Raw genomic sequence first — 16,913 nt, forward strand, 5'->3', positions numbered from 1 at the left:
TATTCAATTTTACTCAGAGGTACAGAGTGCTAAGTAGATGTACACTTCCTAACATTACTCAGTACATCATTTTAAGCTGTCTGGTATCACTTGCATGTCCGTGCTCCTTCAGGAAAAAAAGTCACTTTCTCAATGTGAATGGAACAATAGCAAAGCAATTGGAATCAAAGAAGATACTTTTCAATTTTACTCAAAGGTAAAGAGGGTAAGTAGAAGTAAATCTCCTAAATGTACTTAGCATATGATTCTAACTTGTCTGCTACCACTTGCATCTCCGTGCTCCTTCAGGAAAAAAAGTCACTTTCTCAATGTGAATGGAACAATAGTACAGCAGTTGGAATCAAAGAAGATACTTTTCAATTTTACTCAAAGGTACTGAGTGCTCAGTTGATGTAAACGTCCTAACTTTACTCAGTACCTGATTCTAAGTTGTCTGGCACCCTTTGATTGTCTGTGCTTCTTCAGGAAAAAAAGTCATTTTCTCGCTGTGCTCACAACAAAAGCAATGCTTTCAGATTCGAAGAATATACTATTCAATTTTACTCAGAGGTACAGAGTGCTAAGTAGATGTACACTTCCTAACATTACTCAGTACATCATTTTAAGCTGTCTGGTATCACTTGCATGTCTGTTCTCCTTCAGGAAAAAAAGTCACTTTCTCAATGTGAATGGAACAATAGCAAAGCAATTGGAATCAAAGCAGATACTTTTCTATTTTACTCAAAGGTAAAGAGGGTAAGTAGAAGTAAATCTCCTAAATGTACTTAGCACATGATTCTAACTTGTCTGCTACCACTTGCATCTCTGTGCTCCTACAGGAATAAAAGTCACTTTCTCAGCGTGAATAGAACAATAGCAAAGCAATAGCAATCACAGAAGATACTTTTCAATTTTACTCAAAGGTACTGAGTGCTCAGATGATGTTAATGTCCTAACTTTACTCAGTACCTGATTATAAGTTGTCTGGCACCCTTTGATTGTCTCTCCTTCTTCAGGAACAAAAGTCACTTTCTCACTGTGCTCACAACAAAAGCAATGTTTTCAGAATCGAAGAATATACTATTCAATTTTACTCAGAGGTACAGAGTGCTAAGTAGATGTAAAAGTCCTAACATTACTCAGTACATCATTCTAAGCTGTCTGGTACCACTTGCATGTCTCTGTTCCTTCTGGAAATAAAGTCACTTTCACAATGTGAATGGAACAATAGCAAAGCAATTGGAATCATAGAGGATACTTTTCAATTTTACTCAAAAGTAAAGAAGGTAAGTAGAAGTAAATGTCCTAAATGTATTTAGCACATGATTCTAACTTGTCTGCTACCACTTGTATCTCTGTGCTCCTTCAGGTAAAAAAAGTCACTTTCTCAATGTGAATGGAACAATAGTACAGCAGTTGGAATCAAAGAAGATACTTTTCAATTTTACTCAAAGGTACAGAGAGCTCAGTTGATGTAAGCATCCTAACTTTACTCAGTACCTGATTATAACTTGTCTGGCACCCTTTGATTGTCTGTGCTTCTTCAGGAAAAAAAGTCATTTTCTCACTGTGCTCACAACAAAAGCAATGTTTTCAGAATCGAAGAATATACTAATCAATTTTACTCAGAGGTACAGAGTGCTAAGTAGATGTAAACGTCCTAACTTTGCTTAGCACATGGTTCTGTGTTGTCTGGTACCACTTGCATGTCTGTTCTCCTTCAGGAAAAAAAGTTGCTTTCTCAATGTGAATGGAACAGTAGCAAAGTGATAGCAATCACAGAAGATACTTTTCAATTTTACTCAAAGGTACTGAGTACTGAGTTGATGTAAACGTCCTAACTTTACTCAGTACCTGATTCTAAGTTGTCTGGCACCCATTGATTGTCTGTACTTCTTCAGGAAAAAAAGTCATTTTCTCACTGTGCTCACAACAAAAGCAATGCTTTCAGATTCGAAGAATATACTATTCAATTTTACTCAGAGGTACAGAGTGCTAAGTAGATGTACACTTCCTAACATTACTCAGTACATCATTTTAAGCTGTCTGGTATCACTTGCATGTCCGTGCTCCTTCAGGAAAAAAAGTCACTTTCTCAATGTGAATGGAACAATAGCAAAGCAATTGGAATCAAAGCAGATACTTTTCTATTTTACTCAAAGGTAAAGAGGGTAAGTAGAAGTAAATCTCCTAAATGTACTTAGCACATGATTCTAACTTGTCTGCTACCACTTGCATCTCTGTGCTCCTACAGGAATAAAAGTCACTTTCTCAGCGTGAATAGAACAATAGCAAAGCAATAGCAATCACAGAAGATACTTTTCAATTTTACTCAAAGGTACTGAGTGCTCAGATGATGTTAATGTCCTAACTTTACTCAGTACCTGATTATAAGTTGTCTGGCACCCTTTGATTGTCTCTCCTTCTTCAGGAACAAAAGTCACTTTCTCACTGTGCTCACAACAAAAGCAATGTTTTCAGAATCGAAGAATATACTATTCAATTTTACTCAGAGGTACAGAGTGCTAAGTAGATGTAAAAGTCCTAACATTACTCAGTACATCATTCTAAGTTGTCTGGTACCACTTGCATGTCTCTGTTCCTTCTGGAAATAAAGTCACTTTCACAATGTGAATGGAACAATAGCAAAGCAATTGGAATCATAGAGGATACTTTTCAATTTTACTCAAAAGTAAAGAAGGTAAGTAGAAGTAAATGTCCTAAATGTATTTAGCACATGATTCTAACTTGTCTGCTACCACTTGTATCTCTGTGCTCCTTCAGGAAAAAAAGTCACTTTCTCAATGTAAATGGAAGAATACCAAATCAATTGGAATCAAAGAAGATACTTCTCAATTTTACTTAAAGGTAAAGAGGGTAAGTAGATGTAAACGACCTGAATGTACTTAGCACATGATTCTAACTTGTCTGGTACCACTTGCATGTCTGTGCTCCTTCAGGAAAAAAAGTCACTTTCTCAATGTAAATGGAAGATTACCAAATCAATTGGAATCAAAGAAGATACTTCTCAATTTTACTTAAAGGTAAAGAGGATAAGTAGATGTAAACGACCTGAATGTACTTAGCACATGATTCTAACTTGTCTGGTACCACTTGCATCTCTGTGCTCCTTCAGGAAAAAAAGTCATTTTCTCACTGTGCTCACAACAAAAGCAATGCTTTCAGATTCGAAGAATATACTATTCAATTTTACTCAGAGGTACAGAGTGCTAAGTCGATGTACACTTCCTAACATTACTCAGTACATCATTCTAAGCTGTCTGGTATCACTTGCATGTCTGTGCTCCTTCAGGAAAAAAAGTCACTTTCTCAATGTGAATGGAACAATAGTACAGCAGTTGGAATCAAAGAAGATACTTTTCAATTTTTCCCAAAGGTAAACAGGGTACGTAGAAGTAAATCTCCTAAATGTACTTAGCACATGATTCTAACTTGTCTGCTACCACTTGCATCTCTGTGCTCCTTCAGGAAAAAAAGTCACTTTCTCAATGTGAATGGAACAATAGTACAGCAGTTGGAATCAAAGAAGATACTTTTCAATTTTACTCAAAGGTACAGAGAGCTCAGTTGATGTAAGCATCCTAACTTTACTCAGTACCTGATTATAACTTGTCTGGCACCCTTTGATTGTCTGTGCTTCTTCAGGAAAAAAAGTCATTTTCTCACTGTGCTCACAACAAAAGCAATGTTTTCAGATTCGAAGAATATACTATTCAATTTTACTCAGAGGTACAGAGTGCTAAGTAGATGTACACTTCCTAACATTACTCAGTACATCATTTTAAGCTGTCTGGTGTCACTTGCATGTCTGTGCTCCTTCAGGAAAAAAAGTCACTTTCTCAATGTGAATGGAACAATAGCAAAGCAATTGGAATCAAAGAAGATACTTTTCAATTTTACTCAAAGGTAAAGAGGGTAAGTAGAAATAAATCTCCTAAATGTACTTAGCACATGATTCTAACTTGTCTGCTACCACTTGCATCTCTGTGCTCCTTAAGGAAAAAAAGTCACTTTCTCAATGTGAATGGAACAATAGTACAGCAGTTGGAATCAAAGAAGATACTTTTCAATTTTACTCAAAGGTACTGAATGCTCAGTTGATGTAAGCATCCTAACTTTACTCAGTACCTGATTATAACTTGTCTGGCACCCGTTGATTGTCTGTGCTTCTTCAGGAAAAAAAGTCATTTTCTCACTGTGCTCACAACAAAAGCAATGTTTTCAGATTCGAAGAATATACTATTCAATTTTACTCAGAGGTACAGAGTGCTAAGTAGATGTACACTTCCTAACATTACTCAGTACATCATTTTAAGCTGTCTGGTATCACTTGCATGTCTGTGCTCCTTCAGGAAAAAAAGTCACTTTCTCAACGTGAATGGAACAATAGCAAAGCAATTGGAATCAAAGAAAATACTTTTCAATTTTACTCAAAGGTAAAGAGGGTAAGTAGAAGTAAATCTCCTAAATGTACTTAGCACATGATTCTAACTTGTCTGCTACCACTTGCATCTCTGTGCTCCTTCAGGAAAAAAAGTCACTTTCTCAATGTGAATGGAACAATAGTACAGCAGTTGGAATCAAAGAAGACACTTTTCAATTTTACTCAAAGGTACAGAGAGCTCAGTTGATGTAAGCATCCTAACTTTACTCAGTACCTGATTATAACTTGTCTGGCACCCTTTGATTGTCTGTGCTTCTTCAGGAAAAAAAGTCATTTTCTCACTGTGCTCACAACAAAAGCAATGTTTTCAGAATCGAAGAATATACTAATCAATTTTACTCAGAGGTACAGAGTGCTAAGTAGATGTAAACGTCCTAACTTTGCTTAGCACATGGTTCTGTGTTGTCTGGTACCACTTGCATGTCTGTTCTCCTTCAGGAAAAAAAGTTGCTTTCTCAATGTGAATGGAACAGTAGCAAAGTGATAGCAATCACAGAAGATACTTTTCAATTTTACTCAAAGGTACTGAGTACTGAGTTGATGTAAACGTCCTAACTTTACTCAGTACCTGATTCTAAGTTGTCTGGCACCCATTGATTGTCTGTACTTCTTCAGGAAAAAAAGTCATTTTCTCACTGTGCTCACAACAAAAGCAATGCTTTCAGATTCGAAGAATATACTATTCAATTTTACTCAGAGGTACAGAGTGCTAAGTAGATGTACACTTCCTAACATTACTCAGTACATCATTTTAAGCTGTCTGGTATCACTTGCATGTCCGTGCTCCTTCAGGAAAAAAAGTCACTTTCTCAATGTGAATGGAACAATAGTACAGCAGTTGGAATCAAAGAAGATACTTTTCAGTTTTACTCAAAGGTAAAGAGGGTAAGCAGAATTAAACGTCCTGAATGTATTTAGCACATGATTCTAACTTGTCTGCTACCGCTTGCATATATGTTCTCCTTCAGGAAAAAAAGTCACTTTCTCAACGTGAATGAAACAATAGCAAAGCATTTGGAATCAAAGAAGGTACTTTTCAATTTTTCCTAAAGATAAACAGGGTACGTAGAAGTAAATGTCCTAAATGTACTTAGCACATGATTCTAACTTGTCTGCTACCACTTGCATCTCTGTGCTCCTTGAGGAAATAAAATCACTTTCTCAACGTGAATGGAATAATAGCAAAGCAATAGCAATCACAGAAGATACTTTTCAATTTTACTCAAAGGTACTGAGTGCTCAGCTGATGTAAGCATCCTAACTTTACTCAGTACCTGATTATAACTTGTCTGGCACACTTGATTGTCTGTGCTTCTTCAGGAAAAAAAGTCATTTTCTCACTGTGGTCACAACAAATGCAATGTTTTCAGAATCGTAGAATATACTATTCAATTTTACTCAGAGGTACAGAGTGCTAAGTAGATGTACACTTCCTAACATTACTCAGTACATCATTTTAAGCTGTCTGGTATCACTTGCATGTCCGTGCTCCTTCAGGAAAAAAAGTCACTTTCTCAATGTGAATGGAACAATAGCAAAGCAATTGGAATCAAAGAAGATACTTTTCAATTTTACTCAAAGGTAAAGAGGGTAAGTAGAAGTAAATCTCCTAAATGTACTTAGCACATGATTCTAACTTGTCTGCTACCACTTGCATCTCCGTGCTCCTTCAGGAAAAAAAGTCACTTTCTCAATGTGAATGGAACAATAGGACAGCAGTTGGAATCAAAGAAGATACTTTTCAATTTTACTCAAAGGTACTGAGTGCTCAGTTGTTGTAAGCATCCTAACTTTACTCAGTACCTGATTATAACTTGTCTGGCACCCGTTGATTGTCTGTGCTTCTTCAGGAAAAAAAGTCATTTTCTCACTGTGCTCACAACAAATGCAATGTTTTCAGAATCGTAGAATATACTATTCAATTTTACTCAGAGGTACAGAGTGCTAAGTAGATGTAAACGTCCTAACTTTGCTTAGCACATGGTTCTGTGTTGTCTGGTACCACTTGCATGTCTGTGCTCCTTCAGGAAAAAAAGGCACTTTCTCAATGTGAATGGAACAATAGCAAAGCAACTGGAATCAAAGAAGATACTTTTCAATTTTACTCAAAGGTAAAGAGGGTAAGCAGAAGTAGACATTCTCAATGTATTTAGCACATGATTCTAACTTGTCTGCTACCGCTTGCATATATGTTCTCCTTCAGGAAAAACAGTTGCTTTCACAATGTGAATGGAACAGTAGCAAAGTGATAGCAATCACAGAAGATACTTTTCAATTTTACTCAAAGGTACTGAGTACTGAGTTGATGTAAACGTCCTAACTTTACTCAGTACCTGATTCTAAGTTGTCTGGCACCCATTGATTGTCTGTACTTCTTCAGGAAAAAAAGTCATTTTCTCACTGTGCTCACAACAAAAGCAATGCTTTCAGATTCGAAGAATATACTATTCAATTTTACTCAGAGGTACAGAGTGCTAAGTAGATGTACACTTCCTAAGTAGAAGTAAATCTCCTAAATGTACTTAGCACATGATTCTAACTTGTCTGCTACCACTTGCATCTCCGTGCTCCTTCAGGAAAAAAAGTCACTTTCTCAATGTGAATGGAACAATAGGACAGCAGTTGGAATCAAAGAAGATACTTTTCAATTTTACTCAAAGGTACTGAATGCTCAGTTGTTGTAAGCATCCTAACTTTACTCAGTACCTGATTATAACTTGTCTGGCACCCGTTGATTGTCTGTGCTTCTTCAGGAAAAAAAGTCATTTTCTCACTGTGCTCACAACAAATGCAATGTTTTCAGAATCGTAGAATATACTATTCAATTTTACTCAGAGGTACAGAGTGCTAAGTAGATGTAAACGTCCTAACTTTGCTTAGCACATGGTTCTGTGTTGTCTGGTACCACTTGCATGTCTGTGCTCCTTCAGGAAAAAAAGGCACTTTCTCAATGTGAATGGAACAATAGCAAAGCAACTGGAATCAAAGAAGATACTTTTCAATTTTACTCAAAGGTAAAGAGGGTAAGCAGAAGTAGACATTCACAATGTATTTAGCACATGATTCTAACTTGTCTGCTACCGCTTGCATATATGTTCTCCTTCAGGAAAAACAGTTGCTTTCACAATGTGAATGGAACAGTAGCAAAGTGATAGCAATCACAGAAGATACTTTTCAATTTTACTCAAAGGTACTGAGTGCTCAGTTGATGTAAACGTCCTAACTTTACTCAGTACCTGATTCTAAGTTGTCTGGCACCCTTTGATTGTCTGTGCTTCTTCAGGAAAAAAAGTCATTTTCTCGCTGTGCTCACAACAAAAGCAATGCTTTCAGATTCGAAGAATATACTATTCAATTTTACTCAGAGGTACAGAGTGCTAAGTAGATGTACACTTCCTAACATTACTCAGTACATCATTTTAAGCTGTCTGGTATCACTTGCATGTCTGTTCTCCTTCAGGAAAAAAAGTCACTTTCTCAATGTGAATGGAACAATAGCAAAGCAATTGGAATCAAAGCAGATACTTTTCTATTTTACTCAAAGGTAAAGAGGGTAAGTAGAAGTAAATCTCCTAAATGTACTTAGCACATGATTCTAACTTGTCTGCTACCACTTGCATCTCTGTGCTCCTACAGGAATAAAAGTCACTTTCTCAGCGTGAATAGAACAATAGCAAAGCAATAGCAATCACAGAAGATACTTTTCAATTTTACTCAAAGGTACTGAGTGCTCAGATGATGTTAATGTCCTAACTTTACTCAGTACCTGATTATAAGTTGTCTGGCACCCTTTGATTGTCTCTCCTTCTTCAGGAACAAAAGTCACTTTCTCACTGTGCTCACAACAAAAGCAATGTTTTCAGAATCGAAGAATATACTATTCAATTTTACTCAGAGGTACAGAGTGCTAAGTAGATGTAAAAGTCCTAACATTACTCAGTACATCATTCTAAGCTGTCTGGTACCACTTGCATGTCTCTGTTCCTTCTGGAAATAAAGTCACTTTCACAATGTGAATGGAACAATAGCAAAGCAATTGGAATCATAGAGGATACTTTTCAATTTTACTCAAAAGTAAAGAAGGTAAGTAGAAGTAAATGTCCTAAATGTATTTAGCACATGATTCTAACTTGTCTGCTACCACTTGTATCTCTGTGCTCCTTCAGGAAAAAAAGTCACTTTCTCAATGTAAATGGAAGAATACCAAATCAATTGGAATCAAAGAAGATACTTCTCAATTTTACTTAAAGGTAAAGAGGGTAAGTAGATGTAAACGACCTGAATGTACTTAGCACATGATTCTAACTTGTCTGGTACCACTTGCATGTCTGTGCTCCTTCAGGAAAAAAAGTCACTTTCTCAATGTAAATGGAAGATTACCAAATCAATTGGAATCAAAGAAGATACTTTTCTATTTTACTCAAAGGTAAAGAGGGTAAGTAGAAGTAAATCTCCTAAATGTACTTAGCACATGATTCTAACTTGTCTGCTACTTTTGCATCTCCGTGCTCCTTCAGGAAAAAAAGTCACTTTCTCAACGTGAATGGAACAATAGTACAGCAGTTGGAATCAAAGAAGATACTTTTCAATTTTACTCAAAGGTACTGAGTGCTCAGTTGTTGTAAGCATCCTAACTTTACTCAGTACCTGATTATAACTTGTCTGGCACCCGTTGATTGTCTGTGCTTCTTCAGGAAAAAAAGTCATTTTCTCACTGTGCTCACAACAAATGCAATGTTTTCAGAATCGTAGAATATACTATTCAATTTTACTCAGAGGTACAGAGTGCTAAGTAGATGTAAACATCCTAACTTTGCTTAGCACATGGTTCTGTGTTGTCTGGTACCACTTGCATGTCTGTGCTCCTTCAGGAAAAAAAGGCACTTTCTCAATGTGAATGGAACAATAGCAAAGCAACTGGAATCAAAGAAGATACTTTTCAATTTTACTCAAAGGTAAAGAGGGTAAGCAGAAGTAGACATTCTCAATGTATTTAGCACATGATTCTAACTTGTCTGCTACCGCTTGCATATATGTTCTCCTTCAGGAAAAACAGTTGCTTTCACAATGTGAATGGAACAGTAGCAAAGTGATAGCAATCACAGAAGATACTTTTCAATTTTACTCAAAGGTACTGAGTACTGAGTTGATGTAAACGTCCTAACTTTACTCAGTACCTGATTCTAAGTTGTCTGGCACCCTTTGATTGTCTGTGCTTCTTCACGAAAAAAAGTCATTTTCTCGCTGTGCTCGCAACAAAAGCAATGCTTTCAGATTCGAAGAATATACTATTCAATTTTACTCAGAGGTACAGAGTGCTAAGTAGATGTACACTTCCTAACATTACTCAGTACATCATTTTAAGCTGTCTGGTATCACTTGCATGTCTGTTCTCCTTCAGGAAAAAAAGTCACTTTCTCAATGTGAATGGAACAATAGCAAAGCAATTGGAATCAAAGCAGATACTTTTCTATTTTACTCAAAGGTAAAGAGGGTAAGTAGAAGTAAATCTCCTAAATGTACTTAGCACATGATTCTAACTTGTCTGCTACCACTTGCATCTCTGTGCTCCTACAGGAATAAAAGTCACTTTCTCAGCGTGAATAGAACAATAGCAAAGCAATAGCAATCACAGAAGATACTTTTCAATTTTACTCAAAGGTACTGAGTGCTCAGATGATGTTAATGTCCTAACTTTACTCAGTACCTGATTATAAGTTGTCTGGCACCCTTTGATTGTCTCTCCTTCTTCAGGAACAAAAGTCACTTTCTCACTGTGCTCACAACAAAAGCAATGTTTTCAGAATCGAAGAATATACTATTCAATTTTACTCAGAGGTACAGAGTGCTAAGTAGATGTAAAAGTCCTAACATTACTCAGTACATCATTCTAAGCTGTCTGGTACCACTTGCATGTCTCTGTTCCTTCTGGAAATAAAGTCACTTTCACAATGTGAATGGAACAATAGCAAAGCAATTGGAATCATAGAGGGTACTTTTCAATTTTACTCAAAAGTAAAGAAGGTAAGTAGAAGTAAATCTCCTAAATGTACTTAGCACATGATTCTAACTTGTCTGCTACCACTTGCATCTCCGTGCTCCTTCAGGAAAAAAAGTCACTTTCTCAATGTGAATGGAACAATAGTACAGCAGTTGGAATCAAAGAAGATACTTTTCAATTTTACTCAAAGGTACAGAGAGCTCAGTTGATGTAAGCATCCTAACTTTACTCAGTACCTGATTATAACTTGTCTGGCACCCTTTGATTGTCTGTGCTTCTTCAGGAAAAAAAGTCATTTTCTCACTGTGCTCACAACAAAAGCAATGTTTTCAGAATCGAAGAATATACTAATCAATTTTACTCAGAGGTACAGAGTGCTAAGTAGATGTAAACGTCCTAACTTTGCTTAGCACATGATTCTAACTTGTCTGCTACCGCTTGCATATATGTTCTCCTTCAGGAAAAAAAGTTGCTTTCACAATGTGAATGGAACAGTAGCAAAGTGATAGCAAACACAGAAGATACTTTTCAATTTTACTCAAAGGTACTGAGTACTGAGTTGATGTAAACGTCCTAACTTTACTCAGTACCTGATTCTAAGTTGTCTGGCACCCTTTGATTGTCTGTGCTTCTTCAGGAAAAAAAGTCATTTTCTCGCTGTGCTCACAACAAAAGCAATGCTTTCAGATTCGAAGAATATACTATTCAATTTTACTCAGAGGTACAGAGTGCTAAGTAGATGTACACTTCCTAACATTACTCAGTACATCATTTTAAGCTGTCTGGTATCACTTGCATGTCTGTGCTCCTTCAGGAAAAAAAGTCACTTTCTCAATGTGAATGGAACAATAGCAAAGCAATTGGAATCAAAGCAGATACTTTTCTATTTTACTCAAAGGTAAAGAGGGTAAGTAGAAGTAAATCTCCTAAATGTACTTAGCACATGATTCTAACTTGTCTGCTACCACTTGCATCTCCGTGCTCCTTCAGGAAAAAAAGTCACTTTCTCAATGTGAATGGAACAATAGTACAGCAGTGGAATCAAAGAAGATACTTTTCAATTTTACTCAAAGGTACAGAGAGCTCAGTTGATGTAAGCATCCTAACTTTACTCAGTACCTGATTATAACTTGTCTGGCACCCTTTGATTGTCTGTGCTTCTTCAGGAAAAAAAGTCATTTTCTCACTGTGCTCACAACAAAAGCAATGTTTTCAGAATCGAAGAATATACTAATCAATTTTACTCAGAGGTACAGAGTGCTAAGTAGATGTAAACGTCCTAACTTTGCTTAGCACATGGTTCTGTGTTGTCTGGTACCACTTGCATGTCTGTTCTCCTTCAGGAAAAAAAGTTGCTTTCTCAATGTGAATGGAACAGTAGCAAAGTGATAGCAATCACAGAAGATACTTTTCAATTTTACTCAAAGGTACTGAGTACTGAGTTGATGTAAACGTCCTAACTTTACTCAGTACCTGATTCTAAGTTGTCTGGCACCCATTGATTGTCTGTACTTCTTCAGGAAAAAAAGTCATTTTCTCACTGTGCTCACAACAAAAGCAATGCTTTCAGATTCGAAGAATATACTATTCAATTTTACTCAGAGGTACAGAGTGCTAAGTAGATGTACACTTCCTAACATTACTCAGTACATCATTTTAAGCAGTCTGGTATCACTTGCATGTCCGTGCTCCTTCAGGAAAAAAAGTCACTTTCTCAATGTGAATGGAACAATAGCAAAGCAATTGGAATCAAAGAAGATACTTTTCAATTTTACTCAAAGGTAAAGAGGGTAAGTAGAAGTAAATCTCCTAAATGTACTTAGCACATGATTCTAACTTGTCTGCTACCACTTGCATCTCCGTGCTCCTTCAGGAAAAAAAGTCACTTTCTCAATGTGAATGGAACAATAGTACAGCAGTTGGAATCAAAGAAGATACTTTTCAATTTTACTCAAAGGTAAAGAGGGTAAGCAGAATTAAACGTCCTGAATGTATTTAGCACATGATTCTAACTTGTCTGCTACCGCTTGCATATATGTTCTCCTTTAGGAAAAAAAGTTGCTTTCTGAATGTGAATGGAACAGTAGCAAACTCATAGCAATCACTGAAGATACTTTTCAATTTTACTCAAAGGTACAGAGTGCTCAGTTGATGTAAGCATCCTAACTTTACTCAGTACCTCATTATAACTTGTCTGGCACCCTTTGATTGTCTGTGCTTCTTCAGGAAAAAAAGTCATTTTCTCACTGTGCTCACAACAAAAGCAATGCTTTCAGATTCGAAGAATATACTATTCAATTTTACTCAGAGGTACAGAGTGCTAAGTAGATGTACACTTCCTAACATTACTCAGTACATCATTTTAAGCTGTCTGGTACCACTTGCATGTCTGTGCTCCTTCAGGAAAAAAAGTCACTTTCTCAATGTAAATGGAAGATTACCAAATCAATTGGAATCAAAGAAGATACATCTCAATTTTACTTAAAGGTAAAGAGGGTAAGTAGATGTAAACGACCTGAATGTACTTAGCACATGATTCTAACTTGTCTGGTACCACTTGCATATCTGTGCTCCTTCAGGAAAAAAAGTCACTTTCTCAACCTGAATGGAACAATAGTACAGCAGTTGGAATCAAAGAAGATACTTTTCAATTTTACTCAAAGGTACAGAATGCTCAGTTGATGTAAGCATCCTAACTTTACTCAGTACCTCATTATAACTTGTCTGGCACCCTTTGATTGTCTGTGCTTCTTCAGGAAAAAAAGTCATTTTCTCACTGTGCTCACAACAAAAGCAATGCTTTCAGATTCGAAGAATATACTATTCAATTTTACTCAGAGGTACAGAGTGCTAAGTAGATGTACACTTCCTAACATTACTCAGTACATCATTCTAAGCTGTCTGGTATCACTTGCATGTCTGTGCTCCTTCAGGAAAAAAAGTCACTTTCTCAACGTGAATGAAACAATAGCAGAGCATTTGGAATCAAAGAAGCTACTTTTCAATTTTTCCCAAAGGTAAACAGGGTACGTAGAAGTAAATCTCCTAAATGTACTTAGCACATGATTCTAACTTGTCTGCTACCACTTGCATCTCTGTGCTCCTTCAGGAAAAAAAGTCACTTTCTCAATGTGAATGGAACAATAGTACAGCAGTTGGAATCAAAGAAGATACTTTTCAATTTTACTCAAAGGTACAGAGAGCTCAGTTGATGTAAGCATCCTAACTTTACTCAGTACCTGATTATAACTTGTCTGGCACTCTTTGATTGTCTGTGCTTCTTCAGGAAAAAAAGTCATTTTCTCACTGTGCTCACAACAAAAGCAATGTTTTCAGAATCGAAGAATATACTAATCAATTTTACTCAGAGGTACAGAGTGCTAAGTAGATGTAAACGTCCTAACTTTGCTTAGCACATGATTCTAACTTGTCTGCTACCGCTTGCATATATGTTCTCCTTCAGGAAAAAAAGTTGCTTTCACAATGTGAATGGAACAGTAGCAAAGTGATAGCAAACACAGAAGACACTTTTCAATTTTACTCAAAGGTACTGAGTACTGAGTTGATGTAAACGTCCTAACTTTACTCAGTACCTGATTCTAAGTTGTCTGGCACCCTTTGATTGTCTGTGCTTCTTCAGGAAAAAAAGTCATTTTCTCGCTGTGCTCACAACAAAAGCAATGCTTTCAGATTCGAAGAATATACTATTCAATTTTACTCAGAGGTACAGAGTGCTAAGTAGATGTACACTTCCTAACATTACTCAGTACATCATTTTAAGCTGTCTGGTATCACTTGCATGTCTGTTCTCCTTCAGGAAAAAAAGTCACTTTCTCAATGTGAATGGAACAATAGCAAAGCAATTGGAAACAAAGCAGATACTTTTCTATTTTACTCAAAGGTAAAGAGGGTAAGTAGAAGTAAATCTCCTAAATGTACTTAGCACATGATTCTAACTTGTCTGCTACCACTTGCATCTCCGTGCTCCTTCAGGAAAAAAAGTCACTTTCTCAATGTGAATGGAACAATAGTACAGCAGTGGAATCAAAGAAGATACTTTTCAATTTTACTCAAAGGTACAGAGAGCTCAGTTGATGTAAGCATCCTAACTTTACTCAGTACCTGATTATAACTTGTCTGGCACCCTTTGATTGTCTGTGCTTCTTCAGGAAAAAAAGTCATTTTCTCACTGTGCTCACAACAAAAGCAATGTTTTCAGAATCGAAGAATATACTAATCAATTTTACTCAGAGTGACAGAGTGCTAAGTAGATGTAAACGTCCTAACTTTGCTTAGCACATGGTTCTGTGTTGTCTGGTACCACTTGCATGTCTGTTCTCCTTCAGGAAAAAAAGTTGCTTTCTCAATGTGAATGGAACAGTAGCAAAGTGATAGCAATCACAGAAGATACTTTTCAATTTTACTCAAAGGTACTGGGTACTGAGTTGATGTAAACGTCCTAACTTTACTCAGTACCTGATTCTAAGTTGTCTGGCACCCATTGATTGTCTGTACTTCTTCAGGAAAAAAAGTCATTTTCTCACTGTGCTCACAACAAAAGCAATGCTTTCAGATTCGAAGAATATACTATTCAATTTTACTCAGAGGTACAGAGTGCTAAGTAGATGTAAAAGTCCTAACATTACTCAGTACATCATTCTAAGCTGTCTGGTACCACTTGCATGTCTCTGTTCCTTCTGGAAATAAAGTCACTTTCACAATGTGAATGGAACAATAGCAAAGCAATTGGAATCATAGAGGATACTTTTCAATTTTACTCAAAAGTAAAGAAGGCAAGTAGAAGTAAATGTCCTAAATGTATTTAGCACATGATTCTAACTTGTCTGCTACCACTTGTATCTCTGTGCTCCTTCAGGAAAAAAAGTCACTTTCTCAATGTAAATGGAAGAATACCAAATCAATTGGAATCAAAGAAGATACTTCTCAATTTTACTTAAAGGTAAAGAGGGTAAGTAGATGTAAACGACCTGAATGTACTTAGCACATGATTCTAACTTGTCTGGTACCACTTGCATGTCTGTGCTCCTTCAGGAAAAAAAGTCACTTTCTCAATGTAAATGGAAGATTACCAAATCAATTGGAATCAAAGAAGATACTTCTCAATTTTACTTAAAGGTAAAGAGGGTAAGTAGATGTAAACGACCTGAATGTACTTAGCACATGATTCTAACTTGTCTGGTACCACTTGCATGTCTCTACTCCTTCAGGAAAAAAAGTCACTTTCTCAACGTGAATGGAACAATAGTACAGCAGTTGGAATCAAAGAAGATACTTTTCAATTTTACTCAAAGGTACAGAGTGCTCAGTTGATGTTAAGCATCCTAACTTTACTCAGTACCTCATTATAACTTGTCTGGCACCCTTTGATTGTCTGTGCTTCTTCAGGAAAAAAAGTCATTTTCTCACTGTGCTCACAACAAAAGCAATGCTTTCAGATTCGAAGAATATACTATTCAATTTTACTCAGAGGTACAGAGTGCTAAGTCGATGTACACTTCCTAACATTACTCAGTACATCATTCTAAGCTGTCTGGTATCACTTGCATGTCTGTGCTCCTTCAGGAAAAAAAGTCACTTTCTCAACGTGAATGAAACAATAGCAGAGCATTTGGAATCAAAGAAGGTACTTTTCAATTTTTCCCAAAGGTAAACAGGGTACGTAGAAGTAAATCTCCTAAATGTACTTAGCACATGATTCTAACTTGTCTGCTACCACTTGCATCTCCGTGCTCCTTCAGGAAAAAAAGTCACTTTCTCAATGTGAATGGAACAATAGTACAGCAGTTGGAATCAAAGAAGATACTTTTCAATTTTACTCAAAGGTACAGAGAGCTCAGTTGATGTAAGCATCCTAACTTTACTCAGTACCTGATTATAACTTGTCTGGCACCCTTTGATTGTCTGTGCTTCTTCAGGAAAAAAAGTCATTTTCTCACTGTGCTCACAACAAAAGCAATGTTTTCAGATTCGAAGAATATACTATTCAATTTTACTCAGAGGTACAGAGTGCTAAGTAGATGTACACTTCCTAACATTACTCAGTACATCATTTTAAGCTGTCTGGTGTCACTTGCATGTCTGTGCTCCTTCAGGAAAAAAAGTCACTTTCTCAATGTGAATGGAACAATAGCAAAGCAATTGGAATCAAAGAAGATACTTTTCAATTTTACTCAAAGGTAAAGAGGGTAAGTAGAAATAAATCTCCTAAATGTACTTAGCACATGATTCTAACTTGTCTGCTACCACTTGCATCTCTGTGCTCCTTCAGGAAAAAAAGTCACTTTCTCAATGTGAATGGAACAATAGTACAGCAGTTGGAATCAAAGAAGATACTTTTCAATTTTACTCAAAGGTACTGAATGCTCAGTTGATGTAAGCATCCTAACTTTACTCAGTACCTGATTATAACTTGTCTGGCACCCGTTGATTGTCTGTGCTTCTTCAGGA

This window comes from Mobula birostris, chromosome X (assembly GCF_030028105.1).
Source record: "Mobula birostris isolate sMobBir1 chromosome X, sMobBir1.hap1, whole genome shotgun sequence".
Taxonomy (NCBI): domain Eukaryota; kingdom Metazoa; phylum Chordata; class Chondrichthyes; order Myliobatiformes; family Myliobatidae; genus Mobula; species Mobula birostris.